We start from the raw sequence: 21,394 nt of genomic DNA, 5'->3' as shown, positions 1-21,394 counted from the left end.
AGCAAATCAGGTGATGTGGCATCTAAATCTATCCCTCCCAAAGAAAACGTGGTTCAGATTCCAGCCAAGCAAAAGGGAAAAATTTCAGAAACTCATGCCTCTCCTTAGGGTGCATGGTAGCAACCCAAAAAGGTATTTGCACTCAAGCCACGACCGTTACAATCTCGCCATTGGGATGCCTCTACTTCCACCCCTGGTCAGGCCTCTACCCCTGCTGATAGCCTCACTTCTCAACTGTGGGTTGATGTACTAAAGAGGGGCATCCCTGTATGTGACAATGATGAGGATTATAGGGCTAATGATCCAGGAGGCCAGGTGGATGTTGATGTCATGGCTGAGGCCTCTGACAGCTTATACCTTTACTATGCTTTTTGGTTTGGCTGTACATACTTTCTATGTCTACTTCAATCACTTGCATTACATACAATGTTCAAGGTCTTTGCAATGTCAATAAGTGGAGACTTTTTTGGCACTATGTACATAGAATGCACCCCGATGTAATTTCTTTATAGGAACACAACCAACACTTCTTGACTGGCCAGCAAGGCCACTTTGCTGGGTATGATATCTTTTATGCTGGTACAATGCATTTTTCAGGGGTCTGCATGCTCGTGAAACATGATATGCAACCCGCGGTTACTTACAATGACCCCCAGGGTCGATGGATGGTGATCAGATGCACTTGTAATGCTGATCTTTATGAAATAGCATCTGTTTATGCCTCTCAAACTTTTGCGACAAGAGCTCGAATGTGGGCCTCCCTCAAACAATATCCATGGCTGTCCAATGCCTTTTTGTGTGGAGACTTTAATAACTCGACTGCCATCCAAGATAATACTACTCATCGTTCTCACATGATCCCCACTGAGCTTCGACATTGGGAGGATATGCTTTCTTTCTTGCATGCAGAAGATTTATGGCTCTCAACAAGGGATAGAGATATGGGTTATACATACCGTCACAATGCCTTTACTCATTATTGGGCTCGACTTGACAGATGGTATTTGTTGAATGCTCAGCAGTATGCTAGCTTTACATGTACACTACGGGTTGATCATTCCCTCTTGCTATCTGATCACTTTACAGTATGTTTGACTTTATCTATAGCACGTTTGACAGATGATATGCCTTTTTTTGGCCGTTGCCTACTCCATGTTAACAGTGTTTATTTACTTCATCAACAATTTCTAAACATGGTGAGAGTGGCTGTCCGCCCCCTCCTCTTACATGCTCAGGAGGACATGGATTTTGCTTGGATTAGTCTTGCTCGTCGCTTGCAGGCTGTTATTCAAGATTATGGACGGAGCTACATGGGAAACCTCAGGCTTAAGCTAAAATGGGCTCAATCCCACAAGCAACAAATGGATGTAATCAGCTCTTATAGGCAGCTCACCTTTTCTGAGCAGGATTCTTGTGCCTATGCGGTCCATATCATCCATCAAAATGATCTTCGCAAATTAAAGAAGTGATAAATCCGAGCTCGCATGAAACCCCTTTTGGATAAAGGCTGCTCCTCCAAAGCTTTCTTTAAAAGCCTGCATGCAGATAGGCGAAAGGAGGATATTTGCAGGGTGAATGCAGCTAGGTCTCAATTTCTTATGCATGTTCAGCCTATATGGTCTTGGGAACAGGCTCATGCATTGGAGCAGCCCTTGATGCTTAATGAACTGGATGATGCTTTGAGTCATTTACGTAAAGGCAGCTCCCCTGGCTGGGATGGATCGACTGTTGAATTTTTCCGTGCATTTTGGGGTGATCTCAAAAACACCCTTCTTCTTATGATCAATCATGCTTGGGCAGAACAATCTCTTCCTCCTCCTTGGAAACATGGCCTTGTCAAATTGATTCCCAATAAAAGGTTGTGTGAGACAATGGCTGATTGGCGGCCCATAACTCTTATGCCAGTCATTTATAAACTCATTGCCAAAATGATTGTCCTGAGGATTTGATTTATCTTGCAAGCAGGACTTCATCCCAGGCAGTATGGGTTTGTTCCCAGAAGGCAGATTACTGACAATATTTCCAATGCTTTGCTTGCAATTGAGTATGCCAAATATTCCAAACAAGATGTTCTCATTCTGCAAGTGGACATTGCGAAAGCATTTAATACTGTCCATTGGGATTTTATTTCTCAGACCATGCATAAATTGGGATTTGGCCCTCGGCTGGTCCATATTATTTACTGGTTCTATTCTCATGCCACTGCGCAGTGTTTGCTTGGTGGTGGGTCGTCAAGAACCTGGACTATGACCCGCTCAGTGAGACAGGGCTGCCCTCTTAGTTCGCTACTGTATGCCATTGCCACTCATCTGTTATTGTTGCATATGGACCATCTTGCAGATACAGGGCAGCTTCATGGCTTGGAAATTCCAGGAGCACAGCCATTTCGTGCACAGGCATATGCTGATGACTCATATTTCATGCCCAGGAATTCTCAAAGTGACCTCTCTCTCTTAATGCAAACTCTGAATGACTTTGGCATAGCTGCTGGACTGCATATTAACTTTTTTTAGAAGTCGAATCTTCTAGCACTGAAAGAAGCTGATTGGCATGCACTTCTCTGGCCAGGCCACATTACATGTTCGACTTCGGATAGTGCAGTCTATCATTATGGCATATGTGCAATTTTATTTGCCTCTTCTTCCCTGGTCTTTTAAGCACTTGGCTTCCTATATGTCTCAGGCTATGGAGATATTTTGGAAAAGCAAATCTCACAAAAAGGCTTTGCGATTACTTCCCATGCAGTCTGTTTGTTCTCCTTAGACTCATGGGGGACTGAATATTCTCAATCTTCAGTTTCATATGTTAGCAAGAAAGAGCACTATGATTGCTGAATTTTTTCAGCAGAAACAGCCATGGGCTATTATGCTAGTAGCTATGTGTGGAAACATGACGTCACATGCATATGGGCATTGGATTACAGATCACTGGGAAGCAGTCATGACCACATTTCAGGGGAAAATTCCCGGTTGTCCTGTTTCTACTGCTTTTATTCATGATTGGAAGAGAATTCTCTCTCATGCTAAATGGTCAGGTGCTTCTTCCCATCATGGCAATTCTCTTCACTTAGAAAGTATCCATTGGAGCAAGGTGTTTGAATCGCCTCTTGCTTTACAGGCACCTATTAAAGCATATAATCTTATGAAATTGGGCATAAGAATTGTCAGAGATGTTGTGGACCAACAAGGTTATGTGCTTTCATTTCCACAAGCTTGCAGGACATTCCCTTTGGGTCTGCATCATAGACCCATTTGGAGAATACTTACAATTATGTTGCAGTCATTTGTTGCAGGACATTCCCCTGTAGTGTATGTGTGTGTGTGTAGTGTATTCACATGATCCCCACTGAACTTCGACATGGGGAGGATATGCTTTCTTTCTTGCATGTAGAAGATTTATGGCTCTCAACAAGGGATAGAGATATGGGTTATACATACCATCACAATGCCTTTACTCATTACTGGGCTCCACTTGACAGATGGTATTTGTTGCATGCTCAGCATTATGCTAGTTTTACATGTGCACTTTGGGTTGATCATTCCCTCTTGCTATCTGATCACTTTCCAGTATGATTGACATTATCTATAGCACGTTTAACAGATGATATGCCTTTTTTTGGTCGTCGCCTTCTCCATGTTAATAGTGCTTATGTGCTTCATTAACAATTTCAGAACATGGTGAGAGTGGCTGTCCGCCCCCTCCTCTTACATGCTCAGGAGGACATGGATTTCGCTTGGATCAGTGTTGCTCTTCGCTTGCAGGCTGTTATTCAAGATTATGGACGGAGTTACATGGGAAACCTTAGGCTTAAGCTGAAATGGGCTCAATCTCACAAGCAACAAATGGATGTAATCAGCTCTTATAGGCAGCTCACCTCCTCTGAACAGGATTCTTGTGCTTATGCGGTTCATATCATCCATCAAAATGATCCTTGCAAATTAAAGAAGTGGCAAATCCGAGCTCGCATGAAACCTCTTTTGGATAAGGGCTGCTCCTCCAAAGCATTTTTTAAAAGCCTACATGCGGAAAGGCGAAAGGAGGATATTTGCAGGATCAGGAAAGATGATGGCACCTGGACCACCTCCAAATCAGAAGTGGAATCGCAATGCTCTAGTCATTTCCAGCATCTCTTTTCTCCTCAGCCTGATCGTTCGATGCAAGTGAATGCAGCCAGGTCTCAATTTCTTACGCATGTTCAGCCTATATTGTCTCGAGAACAGGCTCATGCATTGGAGCAGCCCTTTATGCTTAATGAATTGGATGATGCTTTGAGTCATTTACGTAAAGGCAGCTCTCCTGGTTGGGATGGATTGACTGTTGAATTTTTCCGTGCATTTTGGGGTGATCTCTAGAACACTCTTCTTCTTATGATCAATCATGCTTGGGCAGAACAATCTCTTCCTTCTTCTTGGAAACATGGCCTTGTCAAATTGATCCTCAAAAAAAGGTTGTGTGAGACAATGGCTGATTGGCGGCCCTTATCTCTTATGCCAGTCATTTACAAACTCATTGCCAAAATGATTGTCCTCAGGGTTCGATTCATTTTGCAAGTAGGACTTCATCCGAGGCAGTATGGGTTTGTTCCCAGAAGGCAGATTACTGACAATATCTCCAATGCTTTGCTTGCAATTGAGTATGCCAAATATTCCAAACAAGATGTTCTCATTCTGCAAGTGGACATTGCAAAAACATTTGATACTGTCCATTGGGATTTTCTCTCTCAGACTATGCATAAATTGGGATTTGGCCCTCGGCTGGTCCATATTATTTACTGGTTCTATTCTCATGCCACTGCGCAGTGTTTGCTTGGTGGTGGGTTGTCAAGAACCTGGACTATGACCCGCTCAGTGAGACAGGGTTGCCCTCTTAGTTCGCTAGTGTATGCCATTGCTACTCATCCGTTATTGTTGCATATGGACCATCTTGCACATACAAGGCAGCTTCATGGCTTGCAAATTCCAGGGGCACAGCCATTTCTTGCACATGCATATGCTGATGATTCATATTTCATGCCTAGGAATTCTCAAAGTGACCTCTCTCATTTGGTGCATACTCTTAATGATTTTGGCATAGCTGCTGGACTGCATATTAACTTTCAGAAATCAAATCTTCTAGCATTGAAAGAAGCTGATTGGCATGCACTTCTCTGGCCAGGCCACATTATTTCTTCCCATACTATTGTGAGGCATTTAGGGTATCCCATTGGCTGGAATATTACCCCTCAACAACAGCTCAAATGGGTGCTTCAAAAGATCAACAAGAAGCTGGAATACTGGCATTTGTCCACTTGGCCTCTACATGTTCGACTTCGGATAGTACAATCCATCATTATGGCATATGTGCAATTTTATTTGCCTCTTCTTCCGTGGTCTTTTAAGCATTTGGCTTCCTATATGTCCCAGGCTATGGAGATATTTTGGAAAAGCAAATCTCACAAAAAGGCTTTGCGACTACTTCCCATGCAGTCTGTTTGTTCACCTAAGACTCATGGGGGACTGAATATTCTCAATCTTTAGTTTCATATGTTGGCAAGAAAGAGCACTATGATTGCTGAATTTTTTCAGCAAAAACAGCCATGGGCTATTATGTTAGCAGCTATGTGTGGAAACATGACGTGCCATGCATATGGGCATTGGATTACAGATCACTGGGAAGCAGTCATGACCACATTTCAGGGGAAAATTCCTGGTTGCCCTGTTTCTACTGCTTTTATCCATGATTGGAAGAGAATTCTCTCTTATGCTAAATGGTCAGGTGCTTCTTCCCATCATGGTAATTCTCTTCGCTTGGAAAGCATCCATTGGAGCAAAGTGTTTGAATCACCTCTTGCCTTACAGGCAGCTATTAAAGCATATAATCTTATGAAATTGGGCATAAGATTTGTCGGAGATGTTGTGGACCAAGATGGTTATGTGCTTTCATTTCCACAAGCTTGCAGGACATTCCCTTTGGGTCTGCATCATAGACCCATTTGGAGGATACTTACAATTATGTTGCAGCCATTTGTTCCTGTTCCTCCACTGTTTGTAGAGGACAGATTACTGGACTGGAATCTGACTTCCTTATCTTCCGCTACCTGTTCACTTTCAATGCATAATCTGGCCTCCTCGATGGTCTACAGATTTCTTCTTTCACCGCCATGGATTGATAAGCATGCCAACACTCTTTGGAATTTGGATAGGCCTTTATCTTGGTGGCAATCACAACTCAAGAAAATTTGGAAAGCTAAATTGCCATTGAAATAGAGGCTTTTCTTTTGGAGATGTATAGTGGGAGCTTTTTCCATTGGGGCGAAATTGGCAGCACGTCGTATTGCTTCCTCTTCCTGCCCCCGTTGCTCCCATCATCGTGAGACAGTTTCCCATTTGTTATGGTCTTGTCGGCACTCTCGGATATTGATCACTCATGTCTCTCATTTGCTGCGGCTTCGATTTCCCTCTGTCAGATTAAACTCTTCTGGATGTTTGGATGCTTCTCATCTCAGATGTCTCCCTTCCTCCTTTTCTTTCACTGGCCTCGTTTCTGTGTACTATGGACTATTTGGACACAGAGATTGCATTCTAGGATGGGACAACAGTTTCCTCAGGCATATGCTTTCTTCAGAATGTCCCTCAAGCAATCTTTATATGATAGTTATGCTGCTAGGGACTTGGATGCTACTAGTCTTGAAGTGTTTTCTGAGTGTTTTTGAGTTCTTCCATTAGGCTCCTTTTTGGAGTCTAATATCATGTACATTGATTTCATGTTAATAATATAGTTACTGGTTTTACCAAAAAAAAAAAAGTGTGTGTAGTGTATCTTGGGAGTCATCTATCTCGGTCATGGACATTGTGTAGATCAGTCAGACAGGGCTGTCCCCTTAGTGCTCTTTTCTATGCCATTGCGACCCATCCCCTCTTGATGTATCTTGATCATCTTACAATCACAGGACAGATCACTAGTCTAAAAATCCCTGGGGCTGCATCTTTTTTGACACAAGCATATGCTGATGATTCCTTCTTTATGCCACAGAACTCTCCCCGGGAAATCCGCATGCTTATGAGCACATTATGATTGTATGGATTAGCAGCGGGACTGCATGTCAACTTTGACAAATCCAAATTGCTTCCCCTGAAACAATGTGACTGGCATTCTATTCTCTGGCCAGGTCAGGTAGTGCATTCCAAAGATGTAGTCAGGCATTTGGGATATCCTATAGGATGGCATATCACCAGGAAGCAGCAGCTAAAATGGATCTTCCAAAGACTTCCACATAAATTGGAATATTGGAAAATTTCTACTTGGCCACTTCATGTCAGGCTTAGAATAGTACAGTCTATTGTCATGTCTTATGTTCAGTTCTTTTTGCCTTTGCTACATTGGTCCTTTAGAGATATTTCAGCCTTTATGTCTCAAGCTATGGAGCTGTTATGGAAGAAAAAAACTGCTGTGAAAGCATTGAGACTGCTGAAGATGGAAATGGTGTGCTCTCCTAGGATGCATGGAGGACTTAATGTCCTCAATATCAGATATCATGTACTTGCAAGGAAGGCGACTATGCTCCATACTTTTTTCCGTCAACAACAGCCATGGACTTGTATGATAGCATCCATGTGTGTCAACATGAGGACATCTGCTTATGGCCATTGGACTACTGATCATTGGGAGGTTGTCATTGGGAGATTTGTAGGGAAGATTCCTGGCTGCCCTTTCTCTACTGCTCTGATACTGGACTGGAAACAAGTACTTTCTAAGGTCAAATGGGCTCCTGATAATCACTCGGGGACAAACTCAATGAGGAAAGAAAGTATTCATTGGAGTGCCATCTTTGACATTCCACTTGCTTTACAGGAACCTGTTCGGGCATATAATCTCATGAAATTGGGAATTAGATACATCAATGATGTGGTAGATGATCAAGGCTATGTCTTGTCTTTTCCTCAGGCCACTGCCTCCTATGCATTGGGAATGCATCATAGGTTGATATGGAAGAAAATTGCTGATCTCTTGCATCCTTTTCTACCTATTTCTCATGTGGCTGACACAGACAGGCTTATGGATTGGCAATTGCACCCCTCTGCTACATGATCTCATCCTATTCCTCTGCGTGTTTTGACTTCCATCAAAGCCTACAAGCTTCTTCAGCCTGCCCCATGGATTCATCAATATGCTAATACTCTGTGGCATATCAGACAGCCCCTTTCATGGTGGCGGAAGAATCTCCGAATATTATGGAGGTGTAAAATGCCTTTGAAACAAAGACTTTTTCTTTGGAGATGCATGACTGGCACATTGTCAGTGGGAATCACACTTGCCAAACGTCACATTGCACCACCCACATGCTTACGGTGTCAGGCTCCTTCAGAGACTATCCCTCATTTGCTTTGGCACTGCCCGTCTTCTCGGAACCTCCTTTGGAAAATTTCAGATCATCTTCCCCTCCGTTTCCCGAGTCACAGATTTGGGAAACATTTTTGGTTATTTGCCAGATTTATGAGGTCTTTATCTCAATACTCACTATTTCTCTCATGGGTGAGATATTGGGCTCTTTGGACAATCTGGGATGAGCATAATTTGGCATACTTGGGCTGCCAGATTCACAAGTCATATGAATCTTTCCGAGCCTCATTGCAGCAATCCTTATATGATGCCTGCCATGAGGGTGATATGGATGCTTCTTTCATACATCTTTTCTTTTTATGCTTCTGAACTTTGGGATATTCTCCATTTTGGAGACCTCCCATCATGTAAATTTATGATCATATAAATATATGCACTGGATATTACCAAAAAAAAAGTGTGCGCGTGGTGTGTGTGTGTGTGTATGTGCGGTGTGTGGTGAGTGGTGTGTGTGAGTGAATCGTCTTAAAATTAATTTTCTGAAATCAAAACTCATGCCTCTCAAGCTTTGTGATTGGCATGCTATTCTGTGGCCAGGCCAGATTATTCAACCGGAAAATATAGTTAGACATTTGGGTTATCCTATTGGCTGGAAAATCAGTAATAAGCAACAAATGTTATGGGTGTTCAACAAAATTCAGGACAAATTACAATATTGGAAGATTTCCACATGGCCTCTGCATGTACGGCTTCGAATTGTCCAGTCTATTGTTCTAGCTTATGTCCAGTTCTACCTTCCTCTATTACATTGGTCATCTCGAGATCTCTCATCCTTTATGTCTCAAGCCATGGAGATTTTTTGGAAAACCAAGCTTCATAAAAAAGCTTTACGGTTGCTCAAAATGGACTTGCTTTGCTCACCCAGAATGCATGGTGGTTTGAATATAATAAACATCAAATATCATGTGTTGGCAAGAAAGATCACTATGCTCAAAACATTCTTTCAACAAGAGCAGCCTTGGTCTATTATGCTAGCAATTTTGTGTGGTCAGATGCGCACACAAGCTTATGGACATTGGATAGTAGATCCATCGGAAGTAGTACTTGGAAAATTTCAAGGTAAAATCCCTGCTTGTCCATTTTCCAATTCCTTGATTCAGGATTGGAAGCAAGTACTCTCTCACATCAAATGGTCTCCTCATCCTGCTTCTCTAGCTTCATCACTCAGATTGGAGAGTATTCATTGGAGTGCTGTGTTTTCCTCTCCCCTTGCTATTCAACAACCCATCAGAGCTTACAATCTTATGAAAATGGGTATTCAGTTCATTGATGATGTTGTAGATATGCAAGGAAATCTTCTCCTTTTTCCAGCAGCATGTAGACAATACAACCTGGCAATGCATCATAGACCTATTTGGAAAGCTATTGCTGATCTCCTACTTCCTCTGGTTCCGATTCCGACATTGAATGGCAGTGACAGGCTTCAAGATTGGCACCTTCAGTCTTCAAGTTCAAGCATTTCTTCTAAGCCTTTGCAGTCATTGACATCTATACAGGCTTATAGATTAATTTTACCTCCTCCTTGGATTGCCCATCATGCTAATTCTTTATGGCATCTGAACAAATCATCAGCCTGGTGGAAAGGAAGATTGCAAATGATATGGAAGTTGAAAATGCTATTGTTATTCTTATGGAGCAAAGACTATTCTTATGGAGATGTATTGTTGGTATTCTCCCAGTGGGAGTGAAATTGGCTAAACGACGAATAGCTTCACCTCTCTGTCCAAGATGTCACCTTGCATCGGAGAGTATTCCGCATTTATTGTGGTTTTGCTCATATTCCAGAGACCTTCTAGATAGAATCTCCTATTTTTTATTTCTCAGATTTCCAGCACACAGATTCTACAGGTTTTTCTGGATGTATGGCAAACTATCAGCTTCTTTGTCACAGTACTCTCTCTTCTTCCACTGGATCAGATACTGGGCCTTATGGACCCTCTGGCTGCAGCGCATTCAAGCATACCTGAATTCTCCTCTTCAGCATCCTTATGAGTTTTTCAGAGCCTCATTAAGGCAGTCTTTATATGATGCCTTACATGAGGAAGATTTGGATGTTTCTTGTATTCAACTTTTCTTTTACTGCTTCTGATGGATAGGGCTGTAGCTCTATTTTGAGCATGGCCTGGATGTAAATGAATGTTTTATGATATAAGTATCTTGGTTTTACAAAAAAAAAAAGTGTGTGAGTGAATCTTTTAGAGCCTCATTGCGGCAATCTTTATATGATGCCTGCCATGAGGGTGATATACATGCTTCTTGCATAGAGCTTTTCTTTTTACGCTTCTGATCTTTGGGATACTCTCCATTTGGAGACTTCCCATCTTGTAAAGTTATGAGAATATAAATACAATGCACTGGATTTACCCAAAAAAAAAAAAAAAAGTGTGTGTGTAGTGTGTGTGACGCAGGTGCCAAAGGAGACGCAGCCGTTTTCTCCACCACTTCATTGGGCGATCCATATGCCAAACAGTATTTGCTCTATGAGAAATCCAAGGTGGAGGTAATAACACTTTATACAGAGATGACACTGTGATATGTGAGAGCTTCAAGGAACGGGCGGATGAGGAACAAGAGTGTAAAATCCAATCCTCAAGCCTATTCTGAAGTTCCAAACGAGGTACCGGCAAGAACGGTTGAAGCATTGCTGAAATCCTATGCCATAAAGGACGATAATGAGCTCCCAAACAGTATGGGTGTGCTACTGGACCCTATGGACTTTATGGATGGACAGAAATCATAGAGTCTTTGGTGATCCACTATTTTCATCTTTTCTTTTTTTCAAACGATCTCTGCAGCAATCATTCTACGATTGTTTTGAGACTCGTTTGATTGATCAAGATGTGTGTACAGCTTATACTGAGATCTTTAGTTCAGTAGTAGTTACTTCGTTTTTGAAGTAACTATGAATGTAATTATTTTACAGCAATAAAAGATTTCTTCTCACACAAAAAAAAAGTGTGTGTGCCATTTTTGCAATTCCGTTAGCTTTACAAGAACCTGTTCGGGCCTACAATCTCATGAAATTGGGAATTAGATACATACATGATGTGGTAGATGATCAGGGATATGTCTTATCTTTTCCTTAGGCCACTGCTTCCTATGCATTGGGAATGCATCATAGGTCTATATGGAAGAAAATTGCTGATTTATTACATCCTTTTATACCTGTTCCTCCTGTGGCTGACACCGACAGGCTTACGGATTGGCAATTGCAACCCTCTGCTACATGCACTCATCCTGTTCCTCTTCCTGCATTAACCTCCATCAAAGCCTATAGACTTCTTCAGCTTGCTCCATGGATTCAGCAATATGATAATTCTCTGTGGCATATAAGCAAGCCCCTCGTCGTGGTGGCGGAAGAATCTCAGGATTTTATGGAAGTGTAAAATGCCATTGAAACAAAGACTTTTTCTTTGGAGATGTATGACAGGTACATTGTCAGTGGGGGTCACACTTGCTAAACGTCGCATTGCACCATCCACATGTTTAAGATGTCAGGCTCCTTCAGAGACTGTTATTCATTTGCTTTGGCACTGCCCGTGTACTAAGATCCTCCTCAGGAGAATTTCAGATTATCTTCGGATCCGTTTTCCGAGTCACAGATTTGGGAAACATTTCTGGCTCTTTGGCAGATTTATGAAGTCTTTGTCTCAATACTCACTATTTCTCTCTTGGGTGCATTATTGGGCTCTTTGGACAATCTGGAGTGAGCATAATTTGGCATACTTGGGTCGGCAGATTCACAAGTCATATGAATCTTTCCGAGCCTCATTGCGGCAATCCTTATATGATGCCTGCCATGAGGGTGATATGGATGCTTCTTGCATACATCTTTTCTTTTTATGCTTCTGAACTTTGGGATATTCTCCATTTTGGAGACCTCCCATCATGTAAATTTATGATCATATAAATATATGCACTGGATATTACCAAAAAAAAAAGTGTGCGCGTGGTGTGTGTGTGTGTGTGTGTGTGTGCGGTGTGTGGTGAGTGGTGTGTGTGAGTGAGAGAGAGAGAGAGGACCTGCAGCCCTTGCTCCAGCCCTCCCATCAGCCCCTTAGCCTCTTCAGATAAGCTGCTGCGCCAACTCCGTGTTCACAAACAGCTGTATGAGGCTGTAAATCCCTGCCGTACAGCCCCGCCAGACTTCCGTACAATTTCGTACAGGTGTACGGACCTGTACGGACTGTTCCGCCTTGTTCAGGCTGCTGCTGCCGGCTCATTCTCTGCTTCTGGGTTGCTGTCTGTATAGGGTAAACGCTCACGGGCTACTTCTACATGCTGGTTTGAGGGGGTTTTCTCTTCCCCCTTTCTCTCATCTTTGGTTTTTGGGTCTTGTGGACTATTTCCATCACCAGAACTTCTCTTTTGCCTCTGATCTATAGTTCATCTTGGATCTTTTCCTGGTTTTTTCTCTTTTCCTTCTTCAGAACTTGTATTTTCTTTTCTCTAAATCCCTAAATAACTCAGTAATCTTGTTGATGGACTCATCACACTCATAATTTTTGCAGTCTACTGAGCCACCATTCTCTTAATTTCACAATGTTTGTGCCTTCAATCAGAAGCTTTTAGGTGCTTTTAGTTGTGCCCAAATTTGTCTGGCATTAGAAACGCACTACTATGTTAGAAAGAGCCAAATACAAACAACGATTCCAAGAAAATATCGTCACTTTTCGATGCACTAAACACTGTCTTACCACATTTTTTGCATGCCTGCATTTTCAACGTTTTCTGCCAAAATGCCTTCGAAGCACAGGCCTCTGGCGTGGAGTTTCACTACACAAGGAAATAGCGTTAAGCTGAATAGAAAGTGAGAGGTTTGAAAACATATAAAAACTGAGAGGTCTCTGGCGTGGAGTTTCACCACACGCAAACCTCTCATCCCTTTCTTCTCCTTGCAAATACACTATTTCTTTTTTCTTGGTGGGTCATTTTTTTTTGGGACTGTTTTCTGTTTTATCACTTTACAGGTACCCTCTTTTTTGGTTCCATCTTCTTCAGAAGAAATGGCTGAATACTCTTATGAAAAAACATTTCAAAAGGATAGATCGATTCAATGCAAAAAGCAAAAGCAGGCTAAGGGTTAGCATGACCCTGTGCATTTTTGTGTTGAAGCACAATTGGTTTATGATGTCACGCACAAAGGATTTGCAGACACAAGGAAAGAGTGGAAAGACTCTGTTCCATCGGTTGGCTCATGGTTGAAGTGGATGAAATTGTGGATCCAATTAGAGAATATGCCAAAAATGCAGTCATTTTATTTTTCCCTGGTCGGATGCCACCTGTTGCAGAGGTAGGCAACTAGTTGACCCGCACACTGGCTGGTTCGTTTGTTCGTAAGGTACACTATGCAGCCAGACGCTTTTTTAAGGTCATCATGGTAGATGAGATTCATAGGCAAATGCTTTTGGAACATTCGCCACTTTTTTTTGGGCAGCAAATGGTGCACGTTTTGCCATGGTCCCCCACAAGCAATTATCAGGCTTTGATTCGACATCGATGTCCGGTCTGGGTTGAAGTTGTAGACTTCCCCCAATGCATGGCTTCACTCTTGCCTAAAATTGTAGCAACTTTAGGCGAAGTGATTTGCCCACCGCGGCCTAGCGGCAACTCTAATCGATTTTGCATTCTCTGGGATACTGATAATCCCACACCGGTGTCTTATTCAGTCACGGCGAACAATGTTGACATGGGAAGTGCATTTTATAAATTGAAATGGGGATTATTTGTAGGGGCTTGCTTTGAATATAAAAAATTTGGGCACATGGCTTCACCGTGTCTAATGAGCTGTCTAATGAGCCAGCATAAAATGCCTCTTGCTACTTTGCCTGCTTAGATGTCTAATAAGGATGCTTCTGCCTCTATTGGGAATAAAAATAAAGGTGATACACAGTTTTTAGTGAATCAAGATAAAGGCAAAGCCCCAGTTGTTGCGAATGGGAGTGCTTCTTCCCCTTCGCTTCCTGTTATTCAACCTTCAGCAAAAGGACCAAGAACTCAAATTGATGGATGGCAAAGTCCAAGGAAAGTTATTTCTGTTCGACAAACTCCACCCCCTCGTACCTAGAATGGTGCATCTTCTAGTGGAAATTCTCCAAAGATCAACTCCGGAATTGGAATCACATGGGCTGCTGTGACAGCTAGTAGAAACCTCTTTCCTGAAGAAGAGGTTGCTGCATTGCTATCTACCCCTCAGGCGAATGTTTCTTCTCAGGGAAGAGACCCTGAGGTAGACATCTTGAAGTTTGCTTTTATACATAGCTGTTTTTCTCCTATTCTGTAAAGATGATTGCTCATATCAAATGCTTTGCACTAAATGTTCAGGGAAGTGTGACAGTAGGAAATGGAAATCTGTGGCACTACAAGAACACAACCAACATGTCTATGCAGGAAAGACAGGTCATTACTGTGGCTATGATATTTTCTATTCTGGGGAACACTCTTTCTTAGGTGTAGTCATTCTGATAATTGATTAAGCATGAGCTTCAGCCAGTTATTGCTTTAAATGACAATCAAGAAAGATGGATTATTCTTCAATGCATCATTCAAGGCGAGGTGTTTGAATTTGCTTCTGTATATGCACCTCAATCTTCTTGGGATAGAAGTGTAATTTGGGATGCCATGCACCGATATCCATGGAGATCTCATGCCTTTATATGTGGGGATTTCAATAATGCTCCGCAACAAGGTGACAATACATCAAGAAATACTCATATGTTAAGCTCTGAAAGGCATGCATGGTCTCAATTACTTGGTTGATCTTTGGAAGGAATTGCAGCCTTTGTCACCTGGATATACTTTTCAACATAATGCTCTTTCTTCTTATCAGGCACGTTTGGATCGTTGGTATAGTACAGCTCCGCAACAAAATGATGATTTTACATGCAAAATGTGGGTTGACTATGCCTTTGTGCATTCAGATCATGCACCATTATGGTTGAGGTTATCTTTTCATGATATGCCGGATGATAGATTGCCTCAAAGGCGACATCTGATTGTGAACAATAGCTATTTGCAGCATGTTGGTTTCAAGGCAATGGTTACTAAAGCATATGAATCTCGTTCTTCTCAGAGCCACTTTGATATTGATAATGCATGGGATTCTTTTGTTTCCAAAATGCAAGTTGTAATTAGAGGTTATGGCAAGTCTTACATGAAGACTCTGAGGGAAACTGTGGCTCAGGCCAAATTGACTTATCAAGACCTCACTGAACTCAGTCACTTTTGTCCTTTGTCCTTGCATGAGCAAACAACACTTTGCTAAGCTAAACATTGTCTCCAAATAAATGATCACAGGAAACTTGCTAAATGGGAGACAAGAGCAAGATAAAGAGCTTTCACAGATAAAGGCTGCTCTTCCAAACAATTTTTTAAAAGCTTGCATCAGAAGAGATTAAAAACAAATATTTACAGGGTGCTTATGCCTGATGGTTCATGGACTACATCATGGTCACAGCTTGCTTCTGTCTGTGTACATCATTTCTCTCAGCAGTTTGGTTATGCAGATCGTCCCTCACAGCAAGTTTTGTCTACAAGAAATTTACTTTTACAGCATGTTTCTCCTATTATCTCCACTACTCAAGCTTTGAAATTGGAGGAACCTTTTACTGAAAGGGAATTGTCAGATACAATCAAATCCTGTGGTAGATGAAAATCTCCAAGATGTGATGGCCTTACAGTTGAGATTTTTTTTAGAATATTGGCCTCTATTGAAGCATACTTTGCTGCATATGGTAAATTCTGCTTGGCAAAATCAGAAAATGCCAAACACATGGAAGAGAGGTCTTGTTCAACTCCTTCCAAAAAAGCAGATTTGTGAATCTTTGGCTGATTGGAGACCTATGACGCTTATGCCAGTCATTTACAAGTTTACTACCAAAATGATTGTTGATCGGATAAAAGGCTATTTACATGATGGGTTGCATCCTGCGCAATATGGTTTTGTTCCTTGCAGGCATATCACAGACAACATTGCTAATGCCTACGTTGGAATAGAATATGCCAAATATATGCAGCAGGATGTTTTGCTATTGCAAGTTGATATTGCCAAAGCTTTTGATACTATTAAGTGGGACTTTATATCACAAACAATGCAGACCTTGGGATTTGGCACAAAAATGCAGCCAGCAAGTTATTAATTGGTTATATCATGATAGTAAAGCTGCCTGCATACTTTCAGGGGATATTTCTACAACCTGGACTCTAGGTTGTTCTGTTTGGCAAGGATGTCCCCTCAGTGCTTTACTATTTGCCATAGCCACTCATCCAATGCTTCAATATATGGACCACCTTTTGGACACTGGCATGTTGCACGAATTGGAAATTCCTGGTAGCCATAGTATGATCGCTCAAGCATATGTTGATGATTCTTTCTTTACCCCGCAAAATACTCGGAGGGATCTCTCCTTGATTATGCAGGCTCTTTCTACATATGGTTTGGCTGCTGGTCTTCGTGTGAATTTTCAGAAATCCAAGCTATTGCCATTGCATGCTAAAGATTGGCATAGTCTTTTGTGGCCTAGGGAATTGTTCCAACTTGTCAATTGATTCGACATCTTTGCTATCCTCTAGGTTGGGGGCTCACTTGTTCTCAACAAACTGATTGGGTGCTCGCAAAGTTGAGGGCAAAACTTGAATTTTGGAAGCTTGCAACTTGGTCATTACATGTTCGTTTGCGAATAACGCAATCCATTTTGATAGCATACATACAATTCTATTTGCCCCTCACCATGTTTACTAAGGCAGATCTGGTTTCACTTATGTTTGCTATCATGGAGATTTTCTGGTGTTCAAAAAATGGCAAGAAAAGTCTCAGATTACTCTCTATGCATCGTCTCTGTTCTCCAAAGATGCACGGGGGTTTGAACATACTCAATATTCAAATACACATACTTGCTTACAAGGGGAAAATGATGTTGCAGTTTATGCAAGGGGATCAGCCTTGGGCTTTATTGATCCGCTCTCTTTTGTTGCATATTGATACTTCTGCTTTTGGGCATTGGCAGCCTACACAGTGGGATTTTCTATTTGGCTCTATTTAAGGCAAGATAAGAGGTTGCCCTTTTGTCTCTCGCTTGCTTCTTGATTGGAAGCATATTTTATCCCACTTGGAATGGAATGGCAGGGATTCTTTGTCGGGAAATTCTTTGAGGGCTTAGAATATTTATTGGTCGAAAGTATTCCACCGTCCTTTGGCTATACAAGAACCCATGGGTAGTCTCGGATTTACAGCCCCGTTTCAGCCTCCGTTCAGCCCCTCTTGTGATCCGTACAGCCTCTGTGCAACTTCTGTACACCACCGTACAGACTTGTGCAGCTCCGTTTCAAGCCTTTGGCCAGCCCCGTTCAGTCCTCCTCTGCTCCATACAGCCCCTGCGCAGCCTCCGTACACCCCCGTTCAAACTTCTATAGCTCCGTACAAGCCATGTATTGTCCCGTACAAGTTTTCAGAGTTCAAGCCTCTTTTTGTGTTTCTGAGCGCCGTACATCGGTATGGGTTACTGTACACGGCATTCACTTACTGTACAGGCTTTTTGCCTCGCCATTATCGCCTTCTTTCCTCTGTTTTTTCTGTAGGTCGTCCGTATAGAATCATCCGTACAGGCTGTACCTTTCTTAGCCCCTGCTTCGTACAACTCCATACTGTTGTACATACTTTGTCAGTTCGTTTTTTGTGACTTCCAGATCGGCTTTCTTGACCAAAACCTGTTAGAAGAGCATTCGCAGTGTTATTCGCCCGACGGTTCCTTATCTTGGAGGTTCTTTTGTTCGAAAAGTTCATTATGCAGCACGGGCTTTTTTAAGGTTATCATGACAGACGAGAAGCATAAGCAGATGCTCTTGGAGCATTCTCCTCTGTTTTTTGGGCAGCAAATGGTACATGTCCTACCATGGTCACCGACTAGGGACTATCAAGCCGTCATTCATCATAGATGTCCCGTTTGGGTGGGGGCGGTGGATTTCCATAGTGTTTGTCTTGCCTTTTGCCCAAAATTGCCGCATCTCTTTTCCCAGTCGTACTCTTTTTCCAAAAGAGGATATTGTGGGTTCATTGTCGTGTCTACAGGCACTGCTGTCACCTCAGGATTGGGGCCCTGACCCAGAGGTGGATTTACAAACTTGATTTGTTTTTGGGCCTCAATTGTACATAGTCTATAAATATGCTGTCACAAATTAAATGTTTGACTCTCAATCTACAGGGTTTGTGTGATACTAGAAAATGGAAGCTAGTTTAGGTGTATCTCAACCATTTGCAGCCTGACATTGTGGCTCTGCAAGAGCACAATCAACACATGTATGTGGGACATCATGGTCACTTTCATGGTTATGATATCTTTTATGCTGGCCAGCATTCTTTTTAGGCGTAGCCTTTCTGGTAAGACATGATTTGAAGCCCACAGTGGCATTTAATGATACTCATGGAAGGTTGCTTGTGCAGTGTTTGTTTGATATGAGAGGATATGTAGAGGTATCCCTGGTGTCATCATGCTTTCATATGCGGAGACTTTAATAATGCTCCTCAACCAGGAGATAATACATCTGGTCGAACTCTTATGTTGGCCTTTGAAAGGGATCATTGGTTTCAGCTTTTGCTTCAGCTCTGATTAACTGATCTCTAGAAAGAATCTCAGTCATTTTTGCCAAGCTTTGCTTTTCAACATAATGCACTGTCTTCTTATCAGGCATGCCTTTATCGTTGGTTCAGGGTTGACCCACAGTATTATAATAATCTAACTACAAAAATGTGGGTGGATTATACCTTTGTGCATTCGGACCATGTTCCTTTATGGTTGAGAATTTCTTTGCATGACATGTGAGATGATCGATTGTCACATAGAAGGCTGCTCATTGTAAACAACAATTACTTGCAACATGATGCTTACAAGGCGATGGTTTATGATGCTTGTCAGCCTCTTTCTCGTGAGAGTCTCATTGACATGGATTATGCATGGGATGCTTTTGTTGCCAGAATGCAATGGGTCATTAGGAACTATGGCAAAAATTATATGAAGAATTTGAGGGAAAATGTGGCTCAGGCGAAACAAACTTGTCAATCTTTAACTGAGCTTGGCCATTTTTGGCCTCTCTCCATGGAAGAAAATACATCTCTATGTTAGGCTAGATATTGTCTGCAAAGTAATGATCACAGGAAAGTATGTAAATGGAAGACAAGAGCGAGATAGAGAGCTTTCCTAGATAAAGGTTGCTCATCTTAAGAATTTTTTAAAAGTTTACATTCCAAGAGGCAATCTTCAAATATTTGTAGTACTCTTTGCCTGATGGGATTTGGATTTTTTCCAGAGCACAACTTGCTGCAGCATGTGTTGCGCATTTCTCCAGACAGTTTGGTATGGCAGATCTCCCTTCACAAGAGGTTCTTTCAGCAAGGGCTGAGCTCCTTTGTTATGTCTCTCTTATTGTTACTTCTGCACAGGCTATAGAACTGGAAGTGTCTTTTACTGAAACAGAGTTGTTTGCTGCATTAACATCCTATGGCAGATGGAAATCTCCAAGATGGGATAATGCAGCATGTGTTGCGCATTTCTCCAGACAGTTTGGTATGGCAGATCTCCCTTCACAAGAGTTTCTTTCAGCAAGGGCTGAGCTCCTTTGTTATTGTTACTTCTGCAAAGGCTATAGAACTGGAAGTGTCTTACAGAGTTGTTTGCTGCATTAACATCCTATGGCAAATGGAAATCTCCAAGATGGGATAATGCCACAGTTGAGTTCTTCCTTGCATATTGGGATATCCTTAAGCTGCCTATGTTATGCATGATCAATTCTGCTTGGGAAAATCAGCATTTGCCGAATTCATGGAAAAAAGGAATTGTAAAATTAATTCCTAAAAAGCAGATATGTGAAGCTCTGGCTGATTGGAGGCCTATCACTCTTATGCATGTTATATACAAGATCATCACAAAAATGCTGGTTGATCGCATCAAAGGGTATCTGCATGATGGCCTTCATCTTGCACATATGGCTTTGTTCCTCGACGACATATCACAGACAATATTGCCAATGCATATGTAAGCATAGAATATGCTAAATAAATTGAGCAGGATGTTTTATTATTGCAGGTTGATATTGCTAAAGCTTTTAACACAATCCAATGGGATTTTATAGCGCAGACTATGCGAGCATTGGGTTTTGGTCAAAAGTTGCAGCGTCTTATCTACTGGCTTTATAGTGACAGTAAGGCTGCTTGCATACTTTTTGCAGATCTTTCTTAAGCATGGACTCTTCGGTGTTTAGTTCATCAGGGCTGTCCACTTAGTGCATTACTTTACCATTGCCACACATCCCATGCTGCAATATATGGATCAATTTGTGTCTATAGACATGCTTCATAGATTGGAGATTCCGGGGAATGGTACTATGATTGCTCAAGCCTATGCTGATGATTTCTTCTTTACTCCTTGGAATACTGAGCATGATTTTTCATCTTTGAAGCATGCTCTATGTCTTTACGGTTTGACTGCTAGTCTTCATGTTAATTTTCAGAATTCTAAGCTCCTGTGTGTGCACTCAAAAGAATGGCATTCTCTTTTATGGCCGGGTGAGATTGTCCAACCTACTCAGCTAGTTCGTCACCTTGGTTATCCTCTTGGTTGGATGATTACTCGTCGCTCTAGCAATCGGATTGGGTTCTTGAAAAGCTATGGACGAAGCTTGAATACTGGAAACTTGCTACTTTGCCATTGCATGTCAGGCTCCGTATTGCTCAATCCATTTTAATGACATACATCCAGTTCAGCAAAGGGGCTCTGACAATTTTCATGTCTATGGTTATGGAAACATTATGGCGCTCCCACATGGCAAGAAAAGCTTGCATTTGCTTTTGATGCAACATCTCTGTTCACCTAAGATGCATGGAGGTTTGAATATTCTTATCCACTATGTACATATTCTTGCTCACAATGGCACCGATGCTGCAATTTATGCAGGGTTCTCGGCCATGGGCTGCCATGATGCATCATTTGCTTTCAGAACTTACCACCTCTGCCTTTAGATATTG

At 41.9% G+C, this 21,394-nt stretch overlaps 1 protein-coding gene across 1 annotated transcript in view; it reads left to right on the top strand.

Annotated features, from left to right (window-relative positions):
* LOC147886083 (187-kDa microtubule-associated protein AIR9-like) overlaps positions 1-21,394 on the top strand; it is a 227,735-nt gene that overhangs the window by 188,993 nt on the left and 17,348 nt on the right. The window lies entirely within an intron of this gene.

This window comes from Dipteris shenzhenensis, chromosome 24, assembly GCF_047967505.1.
Source record: "Dipteris shenzhenensis isolate YYH24624 ecotype China chromosome 24, Dip_SZ_1.0, whole genome shotgun sequence".
NCBI lineage: Eukaryota > Viridiplantae > Streptophyta > Polypodiopsida > Gleicheniales > Dipteridaceae > Dipteris > Dipteris shenzhenensis.
Note: the sequence above shows the minus strand (reverse complement) of the source record. Positions and strands in the feature narration are given on the sequence as shown.